This window comes from Heterocephalus glaber, unplaced genomic scaffold, assembly GCF_053883595.1.
Source record: "Heterocephalus glaber isolate CG9 unplaced genomic scaffold, H.glaber_assembly_v1.0 deba00001673, whole genome shotgun sequence".
Taxonomy (NCBI): Eukaryota; Metazoa; Chordata; class Mammalia; order Rodentia; family Bathyergidae; genus Heterocephalus; species Heterocephalus glaber.
In genome coordinates, this window is record NW_028258410.1 from 12411503 (window position 1) to 12431336 (window position 19834).

At 52.0% G+C, this 19834-nt stretch overlaps 1 long non-coding RNA gene across 4 annotated transcripts; it reads right to left on the bottom strand.

Annotated features, from left to right (window-relative positions):
* Window positions 1-803: 803 nt before the first annotated feature.
* Window positions 804-19791, bottom strand: LOC110348351 (uncharacterized). Of its 4 annotated transcripts, none has more exons than XR_015445944.1 (4): window positions 19541-19791; window positions 13562-13716; window positions 7936-11464; window positions 804-7840 (listed from the first exon to the last, which is right to left on the bottom strand). It is a non-coding gene; the product is annotated as an uncharacterized LOC110348351 (long non-coding RNA). The 4 variants fall into 4 exon arrangements; XR_015445943.1 differs by having other exon boundaries at window positions 804-6915; window positions 7367-11464; XR_015445942.1 differs by having other exon boundaries at window positions 804-11464; window positions 19541-19756.
* Window positions 19792-19834: the final 43 nt, after the last annotated feature.

Genomic DNA, 19834 nt, shown 5'->3' on the forward strand with positions numbered 1-19834 from the left:
AAGACTCCAGAACTTCAGTCCCTTCCTGGCTGTATTTATTTTGTGGCTGCCTTTATGTTTCCATGTGGGAAAACCCAGCTGTGGGCTCCTCTCCAAGGTCAGCTGGAGGACAGTGTGGAAGGGCTGCCCCCCAAGAGCAGAGCGGGGGGCTGGAAACTTGCCCACAGATGGTCCCTGCCCTGTGCCCGCACAGACCTGTCACCTGGAATGGCCCGATTCCAGCGGGAGGGTTGGGATAGAAGTCTGATCCCAAAAGGCCTGGCCTGTAGTCCACCCAGCAAGCAAGGATTGGGCAAACACAGAAGCGTGTGACTCCAGAACCTGGAGGGAAGTTGGAGGCAGGGCAAGCCCAGAGGCGAAGTGGAGTAGACACGGACTGCAGGTCCTGGAGGAGACCAAGTCCAGCACACTGAGCGCCTGAGAGCGCCGAGGGGCAGGAGCAGGAGGGGAGGAGGGGAGGGAGCAGGTGACAGGACAGCCCACGGGCAGAGCCCTGCCACAGCTCCTCCAGCTCCCCAGCTAGGGTCTGGACCCTCTGGCGTCCCCGCTCAGCTCTGCCCTCCCCAACGGCCTCTCTGAAGCTCCCCCACCCTCACCTGAGCAAGCGCATGCGCAGTGAACCCTGAGAGCCTTTAGAGTCCTCAGGGGCCCAGCCCCGCAACCTCCCTTCATCCTGCTAGGCATGGGCTCCTGGAGACGCTCTCCCCGCCCTAGGCCGGGGGGTCTGCCTCATACACGCCCCACGGTCCGCCGGGGTCCTTCACAGAGTTCAGCTCACCTCCAAATGCCCGCCTCCCTGCACCCCCAGCCCCAGGGGACCCCGAGGGCGGGGAAGGTTGGGGGGCTCTGGGACCCCAGGTTGTATGGCACATAGTAGGTTCTGAGTAACTACACAGTGAGTAGGTGGAAGAGTGGGTGAATGATTAAAGTCCTGGCTTTTACCTTTCGGGTGGGAAGTCCATTTTGTAGCCGTGGCTAAGGAACTTTGAGAAAAAGTACACAGGAAATTAGATGTCATGTTCCTTGGGATGCGAATCTTCCCACTTCTCCAACCCTCGGGAAACCCTCCAACACCCACAGATGTCTCGAGAGTAGAGGCTTTCGGTGGAAATGCAAGGAAGGGCTGGATCTCTCATAGGACTCTGCCCCCCTCCCCCCAAAAAAGGTGGCCACAGACTCTGAGTGGACCTCAGAGCCAAAAGTAGGTGTATTTTGAGGTCACATCGGAGGTGACTATGACAAGAGCTGCAGACACTGCACAGGCAGCTTTGGATTCTGTTGAGTGTAGAAGGGGGGCTGAAAGGATGTCCTTTTGGGGTGCAGGGAGATGGCAGCTGATGTTTGGTTCCATTTCTATGCCCCACAGGAGCTGTCTGCAAACATTTGATGACAAAGCAAATGAATAAACAAATGGTCGAGGGGTGGCCTGGTTTGCTGGACGTCTGCTCCTGCAAGTTTTCTTTTTCCCGTTCAAAAAGAAAAGAAAGAGACGATGGCAAACACAGAGACCGCATTTATACCTCCAAAGCCAGTGTAGTGTTCCAACACAGTCTGGCTGGGTCTAAGGAAAATAGAAAGTTTTTTGAAAACAAAGTGCAGAGAATGCTCTGGGTAGAGAAACCTGCCCAAGGAGGGGCAGGGCTTGCTCCAAGGACGTGGTCAGGACAGGCTCTGCAGCTGCTCTGCTTGACCTTGGGGACAGCAGCTCCTTGGAGAAGCAGACACCCTTAGGCCACCTGAGGGAAGCAGCCCCCTTGCACCCTCCAAGAGCAAGGACCAGCTCGGGGCAGTGCAGGAACCCAAGGTCTGCACGCCTGCCACGAGGCTCCATTCTCTGGCAGTACTCAATATGCACTTGGAAAAAAATCAAAAGAAAAGGCCCAGGAATGAAAGGGATGGAATGAATTATCCAGCAGATCAGACGCTCCACTTTAAGCCCAGGACCTTGCGGAGTCTTTCGTGAAATCTTACAAGCAACATAAACAGAGTGGCGGCCAAGCTCACCACCAGAAATATTCAATAATAAAACACAGCTGTCGGTCCTGGCACTTCGCAAGCCGACTTTGTCATTCTTGCCATTAGAAATGCTGACAAAGACAGAAACTGCAGAATGAAAGCCAGTTTTCCTCTCCACCCCAAAGAGAGAGGTTTTTGTGAACTGCAGTCTAAATATTCGCTTAAATCTTGAGCTATCCACAAAAAATAATTTAAAACAGAATTTCTTCTTGGAAACTCATTCTGACCAAGCGCTTGCAAGAGACCTTGGTTGATTCTGATGAGGGTAGCGGCTTTGATTTCGAATCTGTGTCTTGATTATTGAGTTGCCCTGGTGTCCCTCTCCCTGGCTCTCGGTGAGGGTCATCAAGCAGGCGACTTTGTAGCTGACCCCACTGTGAGATGGGATCGACACATTACTGGCAGCTGAGGCTGGCTGGTGCTGTTGAGACTTTATAATAATAAAACATTATAATCATTATGTCCAAAGAGACAGAAGAAGAGAAACATCTGGAGCTGCAAGCCTATCCCCTGGCATCAAAGCATCCCTCTCCCTGGGGTCCCAACTGTGGCAGTGGAGATTTTGCTTACAAAAATAAAGCTTTTCAGAGCTGGACAAGGAGGGAAGGAAGCCAAAGGGCATTAGTTCTAGGCCAGTCTGTGTTCTGAGGCTTTCCTCGTTGGGAACACACACACAGTTCGAGACTAACATCAAACCCGGGCCTCTGCTGCATGGATGGAGGAAGCAAAGGTGGGAGATAAGCACGTAGACAAAGGAAAATTGGAGCACCGCTGGGAGGGAAGGCCCGGCATTGACTGGGGGGAACATGCAGGCTGGGTTGTTAGGGGTGGTCAGGAGTTTTCCAGGCCAACTGGAACCAGCCACAGCATCTCAAAGGCCTCGAGAGCCTGTCTGGTGGTTCAAAAGCTCTGAGAAGACACTGATGTAAGAGGTCATACCCTGCTTCTGTGCATGTGGCCCTGCTGGTGCTGGGCTGTGCAGTGCCCAGCCGGACCTGTGGCACTGGCACGGCCTCCCTGTGGCACCCTCCTCTTCCTCACCCTATGGTCTCTGCGGTGCTCATCTCAGCGGCAGCCTTGGGCATGGTGTTGGTGAGGAAGCAGCCTCAGGCTCTGAGGCGAGCACTGGGGCTGGTCTTCCCATGGCACTCGCTGTGTCCCCATGCCACTGCTGCCCATCACCCAGCCGCTTTGGGGTCAGCTGCTTTCTGTTTCCAATAAAGGGAGTCCAGGGTTACCAGCTCATCTGAAATCAGAGGCGGCCTCAGAACAGGGGTACGGTGCACCACCCAGTGGGCTGCAGTGTTCTGGCCTCAGGCAGCTGCAGCAGCACCTACCTGGCAGGGCTGGCGCTTTACCAGGGCAGAGAGATCCTTCTCAGGAGGAGACCTCATGAGCTCGTCCAGGACACAGGGCCAGCAGACAGTGCCCAGCCCTTCCTTCCCCAAAGAATGGATACTTCTTACTAAGCTGTGAGTCTTGGTTCAAATCCTGCCAAACCCAAAGATTTCAGGCTGAAAAACTATCTTAAATTCACAAATGACACATTAAAAATTCTTTTTGAATGGTTTATCTTGTTAAAGTAATGCTGAGGACTTTGTGGGCCCTTGAGCATGCTCTAGATCTTCATTGGGTGGCAGCTAATGAAGTCAAAAGTTGCTGACCTGTAGACTTAAGATGTGGACATTTAATTATGTGTAAATTTCAACCTTCTCCCTGAAGGAAGAGCTTCCGGCCCTGGTAGGCAACAAGCCCTGTGAAGCAGATGCTGCTGCATCCGGGACCCCTGTACCCTGATCCAGTCCCCTGCCCAGAGTCCCCTCCTTCCCACAGTCCCAAAAGAAAGAAAAAGATCACCATGTCCTGGCACCACGGTGGCTAAACATAGTCAAGTCGTGGAATTCAGCCTGAAGCGGCCCCGCTCTGGGTCCAGACGTGGCTCTTGCCTTTGCTGTTCTTGTTGCCTGCTGTTTGCTAAGTGTGAATTAAAGATGCCAGACAAAAAGATAGCCTTGCTGCCCTGAGCATGAAGACAGTGACATTGGCCAACCAAGGGGAGGACACTGGACTTGAAAAGATCAATTTCCCTGCCAGTGAGGAGGAACTGTCATCCCTTTTTTGCCTTCTGATTCTGTATTTATTCCTGCTTCACCCTTAACTCCGAGGCGAGTGACGCAGTAATAATGGAACTGTTCAGATGGCAGCTTATCCGGAGCCATCAGCTCCTTCGCACTACACCGCCAGTGCGATGCAGTAATCAAATGCAGAGCGCCTTATCTTCCAGAGATAGAGGCCATCATCAGCGGAGAGGAGACACGGCGGTGACTCCCAGCTCCTGGCTTCTTTTTGTCTCCCTGGTGCTTGAACTTGCTCTGAGAAAAGGGGGCTCTGTGGCTGGAGGTCTCTGGGCAGTGGCAGGACAGCTTCCTCCTTCCATCCGAGTGTGACGGGCACTCAGGAAAGTGCAGAGACCCTCGGAGGCACAAGGGTGGCACGAGGCCCACCTGCCCTCCAGCGTCTCACCTTCCAGCACTGTGAAGGGTAAATGAGGCACTCGCTAGTGAGGGCCTCTCCCTGCTTCTGCGTTTTCAGTTAAGCCAATAATATACTGCTTAAAAACAAAATGAGGTGCATTATCTCTCTGTCACAGAGGTGGGTTTCCCTGGGGACACGGCCAGAGCGGGAGGTTCCCCAAGCCCACCTGAGTCACGCTGAGCAATTTCAGTCTCTTGATGCACTGTACCCCGGGATGGGGCAGGGCACGGGCAATAGCTTTGTCTTTTCCTTAAACCTTTTAAGTACATTTTTTATCACATTGGAGAAAAGGAATGCAGAGCCCAGGACAGAGAAGTTTCTCTTTGCTTCTCAGCCTGCTTCAGCTGTAACACCATGGCTGCCTCCTCCCCATGGCCCTTATTTGTGTCAGTTACCCTGGATCCCCCCGGAGAAACTACCCAAGTAGAGATCCCTGCTTGCCTTTTGAGACCTCGTGGGTTGTGTCATGGAGAACCAGTGACTCCTAACTCTGGGTTCACAAACGTGTACTGTGCACTAACTGTGTGCTGAGCAATCAACACAGCCAGCCCTTTCCGCCTCTGATCACTGCTAAGAGCGCCCCGCCCCCCATGTACCGGTGCATTTCATCTTTCCAGCAGCTCTGGCTGGTGCAGATTATCTCACTTGGACAGAAGAGGAAACTGAGGGGAGCAGGGGTGAGGCAAGTTCCCTACAGTCACAGCAGTCCTGAGCGGGAGAGGCAAGTTTCCACCCTGTCGGTCTGGCTGCAATCCAGCTCTCACTGCCGAACAGGGACATGGGACGAAGAGTGGGCCTGGATTTCTAGATGGGTCTGATGGAGGCAGAGACCCTACCCGGAGCAGACAGGGGCAACACAGCCCACTGGAGGCGCCCGTCCTGGAAACACAGCTTCTCACAGCTACTGTGTTCTTCCATAAAAGGAAGCCATATTTTCAGGGAGAACCGAGTGTGGCTGGCTAGAGCCGCCCAATCAGAAGTTGTAACCAAGTTGTTGTAATTCAAACTCGGATGTCGATTTCAACCCCTGTCTCACGACTATTTTGAGCCCAGGAAAGCCCACAAGTGTGTCTATTCTGAGACAGCGACACAAAAAGATCCAGTTAGAAAAATGTTCAGAGAAACTTGGGAATTATAATTACTCCTACACCCGAGAGCGTTCAGCCGCTCTCATTTTATAAAGTGCTCTGCAGAAATGGCACTTGAATGTTCTGCCCCAGAGGCGGCTGGGGAGGGGAGAGGACAGTATTCTTCCTCAACAGAGGGTTCCCTCAGCACAGAGGCTCAGGATGGGACTGGACCTGGAGCTCCTGGTGAGCAGGTATCACTGGGAAGGAGCGGAGGGGTCCACGGAGGGCCAGAAAGGAGCAAAAGGCAGGGAGAAACAGGGCTCAGTAAGCTGCCACCGAGGCAAGGATGTGTAAAATACCAAGTTTATCTTAAAATAACCGTCCCAGCTGCCATTTAGTGGTATTTATCATATGACCAGGACTGTGCTAAACCTGGGACTCGTGTTAGTCCATTTAATCAGCCTTTAAAATACACCCTATTAGAATCCTTCTTTTACAGTTTGAAAATTTAACGTGGCCAGATTTGAGGACGTCCCTAAGGCCACCCGTAACTCCAGCTCAGGACCCTGACTCCCAAGTCTACTCTTCGGCTGGTAGGCGGCAGGCCCGAGGCTGTGAAGACGATGCTGCTCAGAAAAGGGGTGTCTGCAGGAGCAACCAAGGAAGGAGCCAGAGAGAGGCCACCCTGGATCCCCCCTGGAGGTCTCAGATCCAGGAACGAGTGTCTTCCTCAGGCACACAGGAGAGGAGAGCGCCCTACGGAGACCGAGTCAGAACCTGCGTCTTATGGCCACCTGCCAGGCCAGCCCTTTCTTCACTTAGAAGCAGCAGAGAGACCTTGCCCTGCAGCCTCCAGAGGGAGCTCGGCGCTGCCGTCGGTCGTCTTGATTTGCATTCTGGCCTCTGGAACTTCGAGGAAATGCGTTTTGCTGTTCCAAGCCACTGGATGTGAGGTCATCTGTCCCCTCCTAGTGAGCCCTCCAGCCCAGTGCTCTGGAAGCTGTGACTGAGGGGGTGCAGCCCCAGGCTCAGGAAGAGGAGAATGTCCTGCTCACCCCTGAGGACATCTCGATGGGCCCTCAGGAGCAGACACTGAACGTGAGGATGGTCACACAACTTAGCCCTCCCTGTCCAGAGGGGCCTGGCCGGCCTGTTCCCCAGCTTTCCCAGGTGTGGCCTGGCTCCTACTCCAAGCAGTAAACAGGGCCCTTGGGGCTCTCCGGTGCTGCAGTTCGGTCTGGAATCTCCTGAAGGGCTTGGCTTGGTGGAGCAGACAGCAGAGGAATCTGGGCAGCTGGGAAGCAGAGAGAGACTTTCAGGTGAGCACCAGCACCATCCCCATGTCCTGGGTCAGAGAAGGAAGCTACACGGCCAGTGAATTTCAGAGCAGAGATCCGTGCCCCAGTCTGCAGGTGCAGCGGCTATGCTTTATTATCATTATTTTTTTAATCAAACTGCCCGCTCATAGCTTTAGTAGTCTGTGCCACCCCTGCCCTTGAGATTCTGCAGTGACACAATGGCCCCACTGGACTGGCCCGGCAAACCCTCACCACGCCTTCCCCAGGGCCTTCGCGCATGTCTGGCAGGGTGGATGTCTGCCAAGTCACGTTGACTTGGGCTGTGCTGAGCGACCTGAACAGACTCAGTCTGCATCCTCTTGACTTGAGAGGATTTGGTGCGACTTGATGAAAATCCCCTTGGGGACTGTCTGGGAAATGAGAAAAGTCCACTGGACTCCCCATTACCTGAGATTCTGGCCTCATCCGTCTGCCAGGGTTGGATCTGGGCAGCAGGAAGGCCAGGCCTGGCCAGGACCGCAGAGTACGGAGCAGAGCAGGGCAGCCACATAACTGCCAGGATGCACGTGGGCATCTGTCTCTGAAGTATGGCTGGGGTGGAAGCCGCTTTGGCCACACACAGAGGTGAAGTCAGAGGGCAAGTGAACAGCAAGCCTCACTCAGGCCCAGCCACACCAAGTCACATGACACTGCCTGGTCAGAGCTAAGTGGGAGGAAGACACCGAAGAGCCAGAGCCTTGACTTCCTCTTGGCTCCAAGGTGGGCTGGATGTACATTCTCCAAAGTTTCATTCTTGACCTTGAAGTTTCTTTCAGTATAGTCTCGAAAGGGGCGAGAATGTTTTTGCCACAAAGATCTGGCTGAGTCATATTGACTTACTGTGGGAAGGAGCTTCCGTTCTGAGCCTCTGGCTTCTCCTCACTGGAATGGGAATATTATTGTTGGAATCAGGGAGCATTCCTCAGTGTGCTGCGCCTTTCCTTACCAAGAGAAAATACCAGAGGCAATCTACTTACAAAGAGGGAAAGTTGATACTAGCTCATAGTTTGGGAGGTTTCAGTCCATGGTTTGTTGGCTGTCGTTCTGGGGCCTGTGGCATCATAATGCATCATGGGAGTTCGGCCCTGCGAACATTTTTTTTTGGGTTCTGGCCTCTGGAACTTCGAGTAATTGCATTTTGCTGTTTCAAGCCTCTCGATGTGAGGTCATCTGTCCCCTCCTACTGAGCCCTCCAGCCCATTGCTCTGGAAGCTGTGAGCACATGACAGAGGAAGCTTCTCTCCTATGGAAACTGGGAGCAGAGAGAGAGGAAGGGCCAACTGGACCTCTTCGCAGGCATGCCTCCAATGACCTAACTTCTTTCCACTGGGCCTAACTCCAGAAATCCTTCCAGTAGCACCTGGGCTACTTGTAGAGCCTTTGGGGACAATTCCAGATCCCAACCATAGCACTTGAACACTTAGCATCCCGCTTGGCACGCAGCTGGAACACAAAGTCAGCTGTGTTGCCCTGAGTGGGGGTGTTTCCGCCCCTTGAGGACCACAGAGGGAGGCAAAGTAGAAGGGAGGATGCCGAGCTGAGGCTGTCTCCCACCTCCAGGCCTCCGCTAGCAGGTCAACCCCTTTCTTCACATTGTGGAACCAGCTCACCTAACTGCACCATGGTCTCTCTGGCCATCTGCGTTTAGCAGGCACAAACTCATTTGCTCTTCACAACCTACCATTACTATCTCTACTCTACTGATGACAATGCCAAGCCAAGTGACCAACTGTCCTGGCTTCCCTGGGACTACAGTGTCTTCCTGAGAGGCGGGACTTTCAGTGCTAAAGCTAGACAGTCCTGGGAAAACCAGGACAAGTTGGTCACCCCATCCTGGAGGAATTTACCCCAGGCATAAGTTAGTCCTCAGTAGGTCCAGCATGCAGTTCCGTTGGTGTCTCTGTGGGGATCAGCGGTGACTCAGGAAAACATGGACTTTTCCTACCCATCTCCACCTTCATGCAAACCATTTCCTGAAAACCTGGGCTTGTCCAAGAGGCTCCCAGGCCTCCCAGCTGCCTCATTTCACAACATATGCAAACTGAGGCCTCCCAAGATCCAATAAGTCCCCTGAGGCCTGCGACCACACAGATCTGTACCCATAACTTTAGAACTGCTCAAAAGTATTTGTGAGAATGAGGAACACTGTCACTAAGGTTTCATTTTGGATACAAACATGGTTGCAACCCACAGAGCCATTCTACAAAATTCCCAAACCCAAACCAACTCCAAACAAACAGTGACTGGCACGACAGTGTGCGTCACAGACCTGTCTGGGGAAAATCACTCATCTGAAACTCATAGTCCAACCAAGAGGGGGAGGGGCTGCAAGGACAGGTGATGTGGGACACACGGGGACAGGGAGAGGCAATCCCGGGCACGTTCCTCCACAGATGGCACCTGGCAGCATTTGTAGAAATTGAACCACAACCCTGATAAATGAAACTCACCCACATCCTGTCCAGAGACAGAGGAGGATGACCCTGCCCACACTGAACCAGCACAATGCAGCAGCAAGACCATCTCTGAGGGGTGTGGAGGATGGAGCTAGAAGTGTGTGGGGAGCACATGGCCCATGACTGCAGTGCATGTGACAGTTCCTTTGTTGCTATCATCAGAGGTGAGCAGTGACTGAGGGGAGGGGAAAGTGGGTGCCTCTGCCTGGTCCCCACAAGCAGCTCCACACAGAACTGTATGCAGCACCCCATCTGAGAGGCCACGGTGTGGGGAATGTCAAGCACATCCCAGAAGGAGGAAGAGGGAGGGTGGCTGCTCCAGCCACCCATGAGGGTATCAGGACAGGGTCTCCCGGGGCCCACCATCCCTCCAGCACCAGCAGGGAAGCATTTATCCTTTCTCCCTGTGCTCTGTTAGCCAAGGGGCATCGTAGGCATCACCTCGACCACATTTCCGGCTCATGCCCTTGGGGTGCCCAGGGTGCAGTGACCACAGGCAGGTGGAGAAGTTGGCTGGCAGGCAGCAGGGTCGAACAGCGGCCAGTGCACCAGTGGGCAAGAATGAAGGAAAGACGGGGCCCGTGATACAAAGAGGGAGGTAAAAATGGGGACGGAAGTGGGAAACCTACAGGGAAGGGACATTAGCCCCCGCCAGGGCTCCTGGCTGTGACCATGTAGGGTGGACTGAGCCCTTGCTATATCCCAGACCTCCAACTTACATCTCAGTCGGATCCACGTCACTCATCAGGCCCACTGCAGAATGGAAACATGAAGCCTTTCACTTCCAAGTCACTAAGATTCCCATGACAGGGTCAGTAGAACATGGATCCTTGGGACATGCACCCGTGAGGCCAGCCCGAGCTGATGCTGCCATGGCCGAGAGAGGCGGCCAGTCTCCGTACCACTGGGAGGTGGGTGGTTTCGAACTCAAATCCAGTTCTGTCTGACCATGAAGTCCATGCCCTGAACCAAGTTTGGGCTCCAGTCTGAAGAAGATATGTGGCCTCCATCCCAGCCGTAGGCCACAATCTCGGGGCTAGGTTTGACTCTCACTCATAGCACTACATGCAGGGCTGGCTGCCAAACCCAGTGGCACACTTCTGACAGCACTGGCTTCCCCATGCGGCTTCCTTACCGTGCCTCTCCATCCACAGGGTCCTGCTCCCAGAGAAGACACATGACCAGGCTTAGCCTATAAGGGATCTTCATCCTTCTCATCTTCCTAGCTCTAGTAATTGGCTCATGGAAGGGCATGTGATCCCAGCCCAGCCAATGAAAGGTAGGCACAGAAGATGTCAAGAGAAATTCGGCAAAGTGATGTACTCTCCCTACTGGGGAGGTGAGGATACAGGAATATAAACTGGGAGCTCCTGAGTGGCATTGCATGAGAAGCACATGCTTGAGAATAGAACCTATATGGAGGAAAACATAGTTGGAGGGGAGAGAGACATTGCACGAGAGATTGTTAGATCCTCTGCGTCCCACCACGCTTGAGTCTGGCTATGATAGCCCTTAGTAGCATGGGTGGGTACTGACCAGAATCAGTGGGCAGCGAGCTCCTCATGCTCTCAGCTGACAGCAGGGACCACAGAGAACACGTGAAGGGAAAGTGAGGGACCATCTCAGGTGGTGGAAGAGGAGAGGGAGTGGGATGGGCCCGAGGTGAGCAGATGAGGCTGGGGAACTAGAAACAACCGGCAGGGAGGAGGAGGGGTGGGAGGAGACACAGATGCCCCAAAAGAGGAGGTGAGGAAGGAAACCAACATCGGTGGGGAAGCGAAATGTCAAGGAACAAGTTCGCTCTCTTCCCAACACCCGCTCTGCAGGCAGGTGATTTCCCTGCTCAGAGGACATTTTGTTTAGATATTTTTTTCTTTCATCAGCAAACTGTCAAAATTGCAGATGCCTGGCATGAAGGAGAAGTCAGATTCTTCAGTCCCTTCTGGATTTTGTTTTTTCTGATGATAAAATTTCCTGGCTGTGTCTCTCTGCCACATCCTCAAAGGGAAGTTTTATTTTCTTCGGGGCAAACATGTCAAGTTTGATTAACCTGCAATAAGACAGTGTTGTCAAGAGTCACCATGATGCAAATTAGGAAATATCTTTGCGGGGTTCCTTTGGGTATATCTCCTTCCCTGGGGTTCTGTGGGTCATAATTGCTTTTCTTTCTCCTAAAGGAAGAGCAGTGTGGGTTTCGGCATTTTGGCCAGGGATGGAGATACCTTGGGCTTCTACAGATGATATATATATGCCTCATCATGGAGAGGGAGGTGCTGGAGAATGGACCCTGTGAGCATCACACTGAACCGTGAATGTCCAACTGAAATGCCCCTGCTCATCGGTGCCAGCTGCACAGTTCCATGCATGTGCCCTCCAGCCAGTCCCCAAGTCAGGCAATGGGACGCCTCCACCCCACAGAGCTCCCTCTGTGCCCAGAAATGGGCCCTCACTGCTTCGACCCCTGCCGTCCTGTTGGGCTCATCTCCCTGCCCCCAGGTCTAGAGCAATCAAATAAGCACAGATGCGAGGGCTCAGCCTTCTTCAGCATCACCTTTTCCTGCTCTCCCTGCCCCACGGTGGGTCCTACCTGCTCTCGGCCCATTTCACACACAAGCAGCCTCAGTCACATGCTCGAGGTCACTCTGCGTGGCATGGAGTGCAGATGAGCTCATCTACTTCCTCACTGACCAGCCACCTCCTCCGGTTAGTGTCGAGTGCACTGGGGCATGACATGTCTCAGTGCAGACCACCCAAGCCTCGGAGGAGAGCCTGACCCAGTGCTTTCCAATTGGTGCCTTAGCACGCAGCTTGGGGCTGTTATTGACTGAGGGATGCTGGGACTGAGAGATCCATTGCCCAAGTGGATCATCACCTACTGGACACGAGATGGGTACACTGGGTAGCAGTGCAGAGAGGGATTCCCTAGACAAAGCCAGTGGCCATGAGCTGCCTTATTTGGGCTGGGGCCAGGTGGCTCATCAGGCAGTAATTCCGGCCAGAGCAAGCAGGGTGAGGTGTGAGAACAGGCAGGAGAGGGAAGGGAGAGGATGACATTGTGTGTCAGGAGCAGCTTCCCTCCGAGCAGTGGAGTGAATGTGCAGAAGCCCCTGGGGATGGTCCCGCTGAGGCCGGGAAGCCGGGTCTTCACCCCTCTCTCCCACCATACATGGCCAAGCGCCGCCCCCAGCCCTGCAGCTTGTCCCTGCTGCCACTTCTGTGCACGAGCAAGCCCCGTGGAGCAGAGGGGGGCTGAGGGGAGGCCCCATTACAGGTAAGGGTAGGGGCAGCAAAGGGTCCAGTGGCAGCAGCTTCTGCCCCAGACTCGAGAAGGGGACGGTGAAATGGGCAGTGCTTCGAGGGCTTGTGAGGTGCCAGGCTCCATTCTAAGTAGTTTCTCCCTCATTCCTTCAACACTCACAATAACTCCCAGGTAATTTACCATACAAGTAAGGGGACTGAGGCACCAAAGGTTATTCCCTCATCCAAGGCCACTCGCTGGCAGGTAATGGATGGGGACAAGCTCTGGCAGCGTGCATTCTGAGCTCATAATCAGGGCCTGGGCCAGGGTGAGGCAAGGAAGGCACTGGATAGGAAATTCAGGGCGGCGTTGAGCTCAGCTCCTGCCTCAGCCTGGGCTCCATTCGGTGCAAACTGCTGACGGGGACTGGCTTTCCGACATTGCCTCCCAGGCCTCCTGCCAACCCGTGCTGAGCGAAGCTCCCGCCCGGCCTTGAGGCTGACCTGCAGTCACCTGCCCTCGCATGCAGAAGGCTCCGGATCACGGGGCCCTTCCGCAGCAAGTTCATGCAAGGGACCATTTGTGCCTTTGATGTGAGCTTGTCAGGGGGCTGTGAGTAACTGGCCATAAACTGCATTACAATCTGATTACAAAACGCATTCCCAAGACATCCAGTTTCTTCTCCAACACGTAAAGTGCTTGGAAATCATCATTCTTGTCCTGACAACAACAACAACAACAAAAAAGCCAAACAAACTGAAATCAACAACTCCTCTTAGCTGCCATAGAGAATTGAGGTCACAAGGCAGATGGCCATCCCCAAAGCCTGGGAGACGGTAAGGTGATACAGAGAATTACAGTCCACTGGGATCAGAGTTGCTGGAACTTCTGACAGGTAGGGACACTTACACGGTGGTGGACGGATCAGCACAGTGCCAGGGTGGGGTACCAGCATGCGAGAAGAACTCCAGGCTGCCGGGTCTCCCAAGTGCCCCATGTGTCTAGAAGTTTCCTTTCAGGGGACCACTGGATCCTCAGGAAATTCCCCTTATGCTTCCAGCAGGCTGAAAGAAAAAGTAAGCACTTTAAATATATCTGGAACATTCTGTTTTCCTTAAGAAAGACAGATGATAGATGGAAAAGGAGATAGATGGTAGGTAAAAGATAAGCAGATAGATAGATGATAGATATAGATAGATAGATAGATAGATAGATAGATAGATAGATAGATAGATAGATGTGATAGAAGGAAGGAAGATGAAGGATGGATGGCTGGATGGAGACGTGAGACCAGCCTCAGAGAAGAGTCAGGTGAGGCCAATTTCCTGGTCACACACGACTAAGTGACAGCCTACCCTCCAGCTTCCCAGTTCCTGATACCTTATTTGTAAACCCCACCATGTCTGATTTCAGTAGTTTATGTGATTTCCAGTTGCTTGTGACTGAACCTGCTTTGATTACATCCACAGAGTGCAAACAACAAGCGAAACATACATGGAGTGCACTGGAGACATCCACGCTAGCGATGTGGGTGTCCGCCCAGGAGGAGCCAGCTCACCTCCTCCAAGGCTCGCCTCTTCTCACAAGCTTCCGTTTGGCTGCTTTCCTCTTGAAGCATTCCCTGAGTCTCCACACCTGAGTATCACTCCTTCTGCTGAAACCCCCAAAACTGACCAGCAACCAGCAAAGCCTTCCGGCGCTGAGGTTTTTAAATGTCAGGATTCTGGAAAAGGTATTTACAGGTGGCATCGGGCTTTGTCACATATTGGGTCCCTTGACAGAGTTTGAGCTCCATGTTGGAAGGCTCCTCAGCCCACTAGCTCACTGCTATATCCCCGAATCCTTGAATGAAGGCTGGGCAGGCAGCAGGAGTTCAATCCATGTGTGAGGAGGACATAGTGCGCGGCAGATTCTGGTGTGTTGATCAGTCTGTGTCCATATAGAATGCTCTGATGGGCAGCAACAGTAACACAAATGATATTATAGCACCTGCTGTGGGTCAGGCACTTTTTGCATCCTTTAATTTTATTGCCCAAATGAAGTCTGAAGCCCCAAATAGCTCAGCTTCCATGCGGAGCTGCCTCTGAAACATGGCTGCCCAGTGACCCTAAGCAAATGAACTTCACTTGAGTCTCTCCAAGAACTTTGCCAGGGTCTATTTCGTACTCACAGCAATGCTGCCACCCACTAAAAACCCCTCCTCTTCTCCTAATCCACAGTGGTTTAGAGCCTGCCACTCATTCATCCCCAGAAATCTCTCAGCCACTTGGGTTTCTCTATTTCATCTCCCCTTTCAGGTGTTGAATACATCCATTTAGCTTCTCTCAGATCTTCTGGTTTCCTTGCTTTGAAACTTTCCACAATAGAGCATAAACATAAATTCCCTCAGAAAGTGTGCAGGGAGGTAACACTTGAAGGGCAAAGATAAGATTCTTTCTAGTAGGTAGAGCAGGAAGACACAAACAGACTGAGCAGTTTCATCTACACTGCCTAGCGAACGTCCTCCAGAGCTGCACCAGGGACACCCAGCTTTCAGCTCGATGTCACAGATGCAGAAATAAGGCTTACAGAGGCTGAGCGACTTGTCCCAGCTAACTCTGCCACAAGCAGAATTAAAACCCAGGTCTCTGGCTCCAAAGTCCACATTCTTTCTTTTGGTACTGGAGATTGAACTCAGGACCTTGCACTTTCGAGGCAGGCGTAGTGCCACTGAGCTATATTCCCAGCCCCAAAGTCCACATTCTTAATTATGACGAACCATTGTTTCTCATGGTGTCTGTTTATTCATCCAAAAAGTATTCATTGGATCTCTAATATGAACAAGGGATTCTTCTAGGTACCAGCAGCAAAGTAAACACAATCTAGAAGCTTGGCAAACCCCACTGTGAATGAAAGCAAAATTAGATCCATCAGAGCTAAAGTTTTTAAAAGAAAATACTAAAAGCAGCCAGAAAAAAAGGTGGATCATGCTCAAGAAACAACAGAGCAGTGACTGACTCCTTGTCAAGAGTGACAGGGGCACAGGGATGAGTGGAGAGCATGGCGATGCAGAAAGAAAAATACTGTGGAATTTAATTGGAAATGAATGACAAACATATAACTATTCCAATTAGCTTGGATACTAAGCAACACAGTTCCAAATAATTCATACATCATCGAAAAAAACCACAAATACTAAAACCATTTTGTATAAATGTAATCAAAATAAAACATATGAGAATCTATGGGGCCAGCTAAAGTAGTATTTAGAGGGTTAGAGACACAGATGGTGAAAAAACCAATGCTCTGAGCTTCTATCTCGGAGCTTCTTAGAAAAAAGGGTGTAAATGAAACCCAAAGAAAGTAGAAGAAAGGAACTAACTCAACTGCTGTGAGGGAATGGGTTAAAAACAAAATAAATTCATTACAGAACTAAGAAGTAAATGTTCAATAACAGAGGACAGAATAGATAGGACTAGAATCAAACTCTTGGCATAAAGAAAAGGCCTGAGATGAAATGAATAAACCCGAAAAAGAAAAAAAAAAGTAAAACTAAGCAAAACCAATACCTGGAAGGCTATAACAGTATAAGTTTTTTTGGTTTTGGTTTTGTTTTTTGGTTCCAGGGATCTAACTCGGGTCCTTGAGTCTGCGTAGCAGGCGGCAAAACCAGCAAGCTAAAGCCCAGGCCCAGTATAGGGTTTTTTTGAGTGTTCTTGAATGAAAAATCTCAATAATAATAAGATATTTTAAAAATATATTAAACAGGAAGATTTCTCTGAAATGAAGAAAAGTCTCTGAAAGTTTAAATTAGGGGAAAAAGAGCATTGTGTTCCAAGAAAAAAAAAAAAACCTAAAGTACTCCACATTGAGACATATGCTAGTGGAATGATTGAAATTAAAGGATAGGAACTTTCTCAAACATTCAAGCAGGAAATAAAAATCATCAAAAAGCAGGGACAAGGAAGCTGTCCCCAGACTTTGCTGCAGCAGTATCTAGTGCCAGAAAACAGGCAAAAACAACATCCACAAAGCCCTGAGAGACACACGCGTGACAGGGAAGAGGACAGCCAGTCACAGTGTCCTTCAGACACCAGCACAGCAGGTAGAGACTCCCACGCACACGCAAACATAAGGATGCACACCACGAGGAAAGCTTCCTGCAGAAAGGTTTTTGAAGAACATTGATATAAACTTCTTGACCCTGAAATCAACCAGTAAGGGCTGAATCAAAGAAAGAAGTCAGACCAGACATACGCCAGCCTTGCCCCCAGCAATTCTTCTACCGTGATCTGCCTGATAGCAACAGGCCATCAGTCCAGCCTTAGAGCTGTACCCAAACACTCAGACCAGTTTCGCTCATTACTGGTGTGGCTGAAGGTGTCCCCTTGATGAGTGTTGGGAGGTGGGACCATTAGGAGCAGATTGGTCATGAGGGCCCCACCTTCATGGACAGACCCACTCTGATGACACAAGAGCTTGAGGCTGTGAGCTCCAACTCTTGCTCCTTCACCCTGTCTTGCCCTTCCACCTTCTGCCGTGGAATAACACAGCAAGAAGGCCCTTGGCAGATGTGGTCCCTTAATCTCGGACTTCTAGCCTCTGCAACAGTGAGCACTTCTGGTCTTTATAAATCTCTCGGTCTCAGGTAGTCTGTCCTAGTTGCACAGAATGGACTAAGCCATTTGTAAGGGTTAACAGCCGGGAAGAACCCAAATGTACACCCGTCAGAAGGGGAATGGGTCGACAGGCAGGGATATGAACAGATTATTGGGCCATGTGGCGATGCGAGTGAATGTCAAAGGGCAAAAGCAATAGATGGTGATACAAGTCAGGACAGAGGTGAGCTCTGGGGTTGGGCCAACTGCAAGGGAGTATGCGTGGCTGGCGGGCTGGAGAAGGTCAGTGCTTGGCCTGGAAGTTGGCTACATGGACACGTGCAGGGAAACTCACAGAGTATTCTTAGGGTATGGTGTGTGGGGTCAGGGAAGGAGGAAGACCATGGGCCCAAGCCGCAGCCCTGGATCGGGGAAGCAAGCCCACAACGGCACAGTCAGAGTGGCTGTTTACCACACGTCTCCGAGAGAACCCACATCTGACCCCAGGGTGGCCACAGGATATTAGCGTGGTGAAGAACTTGTCGGGCTCTCTGGGGATGACAGGCCTGAAGAATCAAGCGGGGTGGACACTTGGCTGCAGAAGAACCCACAGACCAGGGTCAAACCGGAAGTGCTCACCCCAGAATCCTACAAGCCCCGAGTCCCTGAAGGGAGAAGGTGACACGCAGGTGCGAAGCAGCTCTAGACAGAAAGAACCTAGGTGCCAGGGGCTCGTTTCCTCTCTGCTCTCACTAAGGGCCACAAACTCAGTGGCCTACAACAATGCAAATTGACAATTCTGGAGGTCAGAAGTCTGAAAGGTATTTAACTAGATCAGAGACAAAGTGTAAACAGGGCTGCCTCCCTTCTGGAGGCTCCAGTGGAGAATCATTTCCTTGGCCGGGTCTTAGAGACAACCCGTATTCCTTAGACATGGTCTCACCCCAGCTTCAAAGCCAGCAACTGTACCTAACCTCTGCTTCTCTCACATTCGCTTTCTGTGTCTCTCTCCCTTCTACCTCTTATAAGGACCCTGTGATTATGTAGGCCCTGCCAAGATGAGCTAGGATAATCTTTGTATCTCAGGATCCTTAATTAATCCTATCAGCAAAGTCCCTTTCACAGTGTAAGGTGACATATTCACAGTTTCCGCAGAACCAAAAATAGGAGAGGCCATAACTCTGCCTCTCAAACATAATTCTGCCTCTCAAACCCAGAGACTGAGCCTCTTAGCTGGCTGGGACTTCCTCATTCATTCATTGAAGCACCTGCCTGGGAGGCTTGGTCTTGGACTTCTGATTGGTCCAGTTTTGAGTCATGTGCCCATCCCTGCCCCAATCACAGTGGCTTGATGAGCTGGCCATTCTGATTGGATAGATCAGAGTCGGGTCTCTCGGGAGATGATGTGCAGCCAGAAGTGAGGCTGGGAAATCCTGGTAGGCAACTCAAGACCATCTCATCCAGTGGAGCTATGCTGGCAGGAAAAGACTCCAAGTCCTTCATAACCCTCTTCCCGGGGTCCCCCCTGCCCCAGAAGCTGACTCACCTCACATCACCATTTCCCTTAGCCGGACAGCCAGGCTCACTGCAAAGATCACAAAACCAGCATTCTTCCACCCCGCCCCACCACCTCCACCCGCATAGGTGCCTGTGGCTTCTCCTGCCTGATTCCAGCTCAGCAGAGGAGCCAGGCTGCCAGCTCCTGGCTCCTCTGCTGTCCCTGTGGCCAGTGAGGTGTGAGTGTGAGTTGCTAAAGAGTCTAGCAAGGAAGATGGGCCTTTCTCACCCCTGGTGTCTGGAGACAGTGCTGGCTCTGGAATTTCCCTGGGCACTCAGCCCAGAAGGAAGGAGAGAGAAGAAAGAGAAAGAAAACAAGAGAGCAGCAGTTTGCCACCAGAAAGCCCTGGCCAGCAGGGCCAGAGGTGAGCTCCACTGCCTGGGTCCATAGTTGGGTCCCCTCCCTCCTAGCACGGCCTGCGAGCTGTGTCAGGGCTCTGCTCCCCTCTCTCTCACAGGCTCACAGTGCCCCCCACCCCGCCAGCCACCGAGGGGCGGGCCCATTCCACTGCCCCCAGGCTCCTTCTGCCTACCAGCCTTTGCCACTTGTGCCTGTGCCTGGAGGCTTTTCCCACCCCTATCCCTCCTGTTATTATGGTTTAGGTCTAAAACGTCCCCCAAAGTTCTCCTGTGTGCACAAGGTGACAGATCACAAGGGCGCTCTGCTCATCAGCGGCATCCAGCGATGAGCTGCGTAGCTGTGGGGACCGTGAGGAGGTGGGCCTGGCTGGAAGGGGGTCCCTGGGGGCGTAACCTGGAAAGGCCTGTCCTTGTGCCGGGCTCCTTCCTCTGCTCTTTGCTTCCAGTTGTCATGAGATGAGCAGCTGTCCTGTACCCAGGCCCTTCCATCGTGCCCTTCCTGCCTTGGCCCTGGGCAACCACGGCCTGGAACTGTGAGCCACAGTAAACCTCGCCTGTAAGTTATGAGCGATGGATATTTTATCCTAGTAACAAAAGCAACTGTGACACCTTCCCTGGCCAAAATGTACTCATCTGTTGGGTGTCAGAATGAATACGTCTTCTTCCCCCGGGTCACATGAGATGCTCC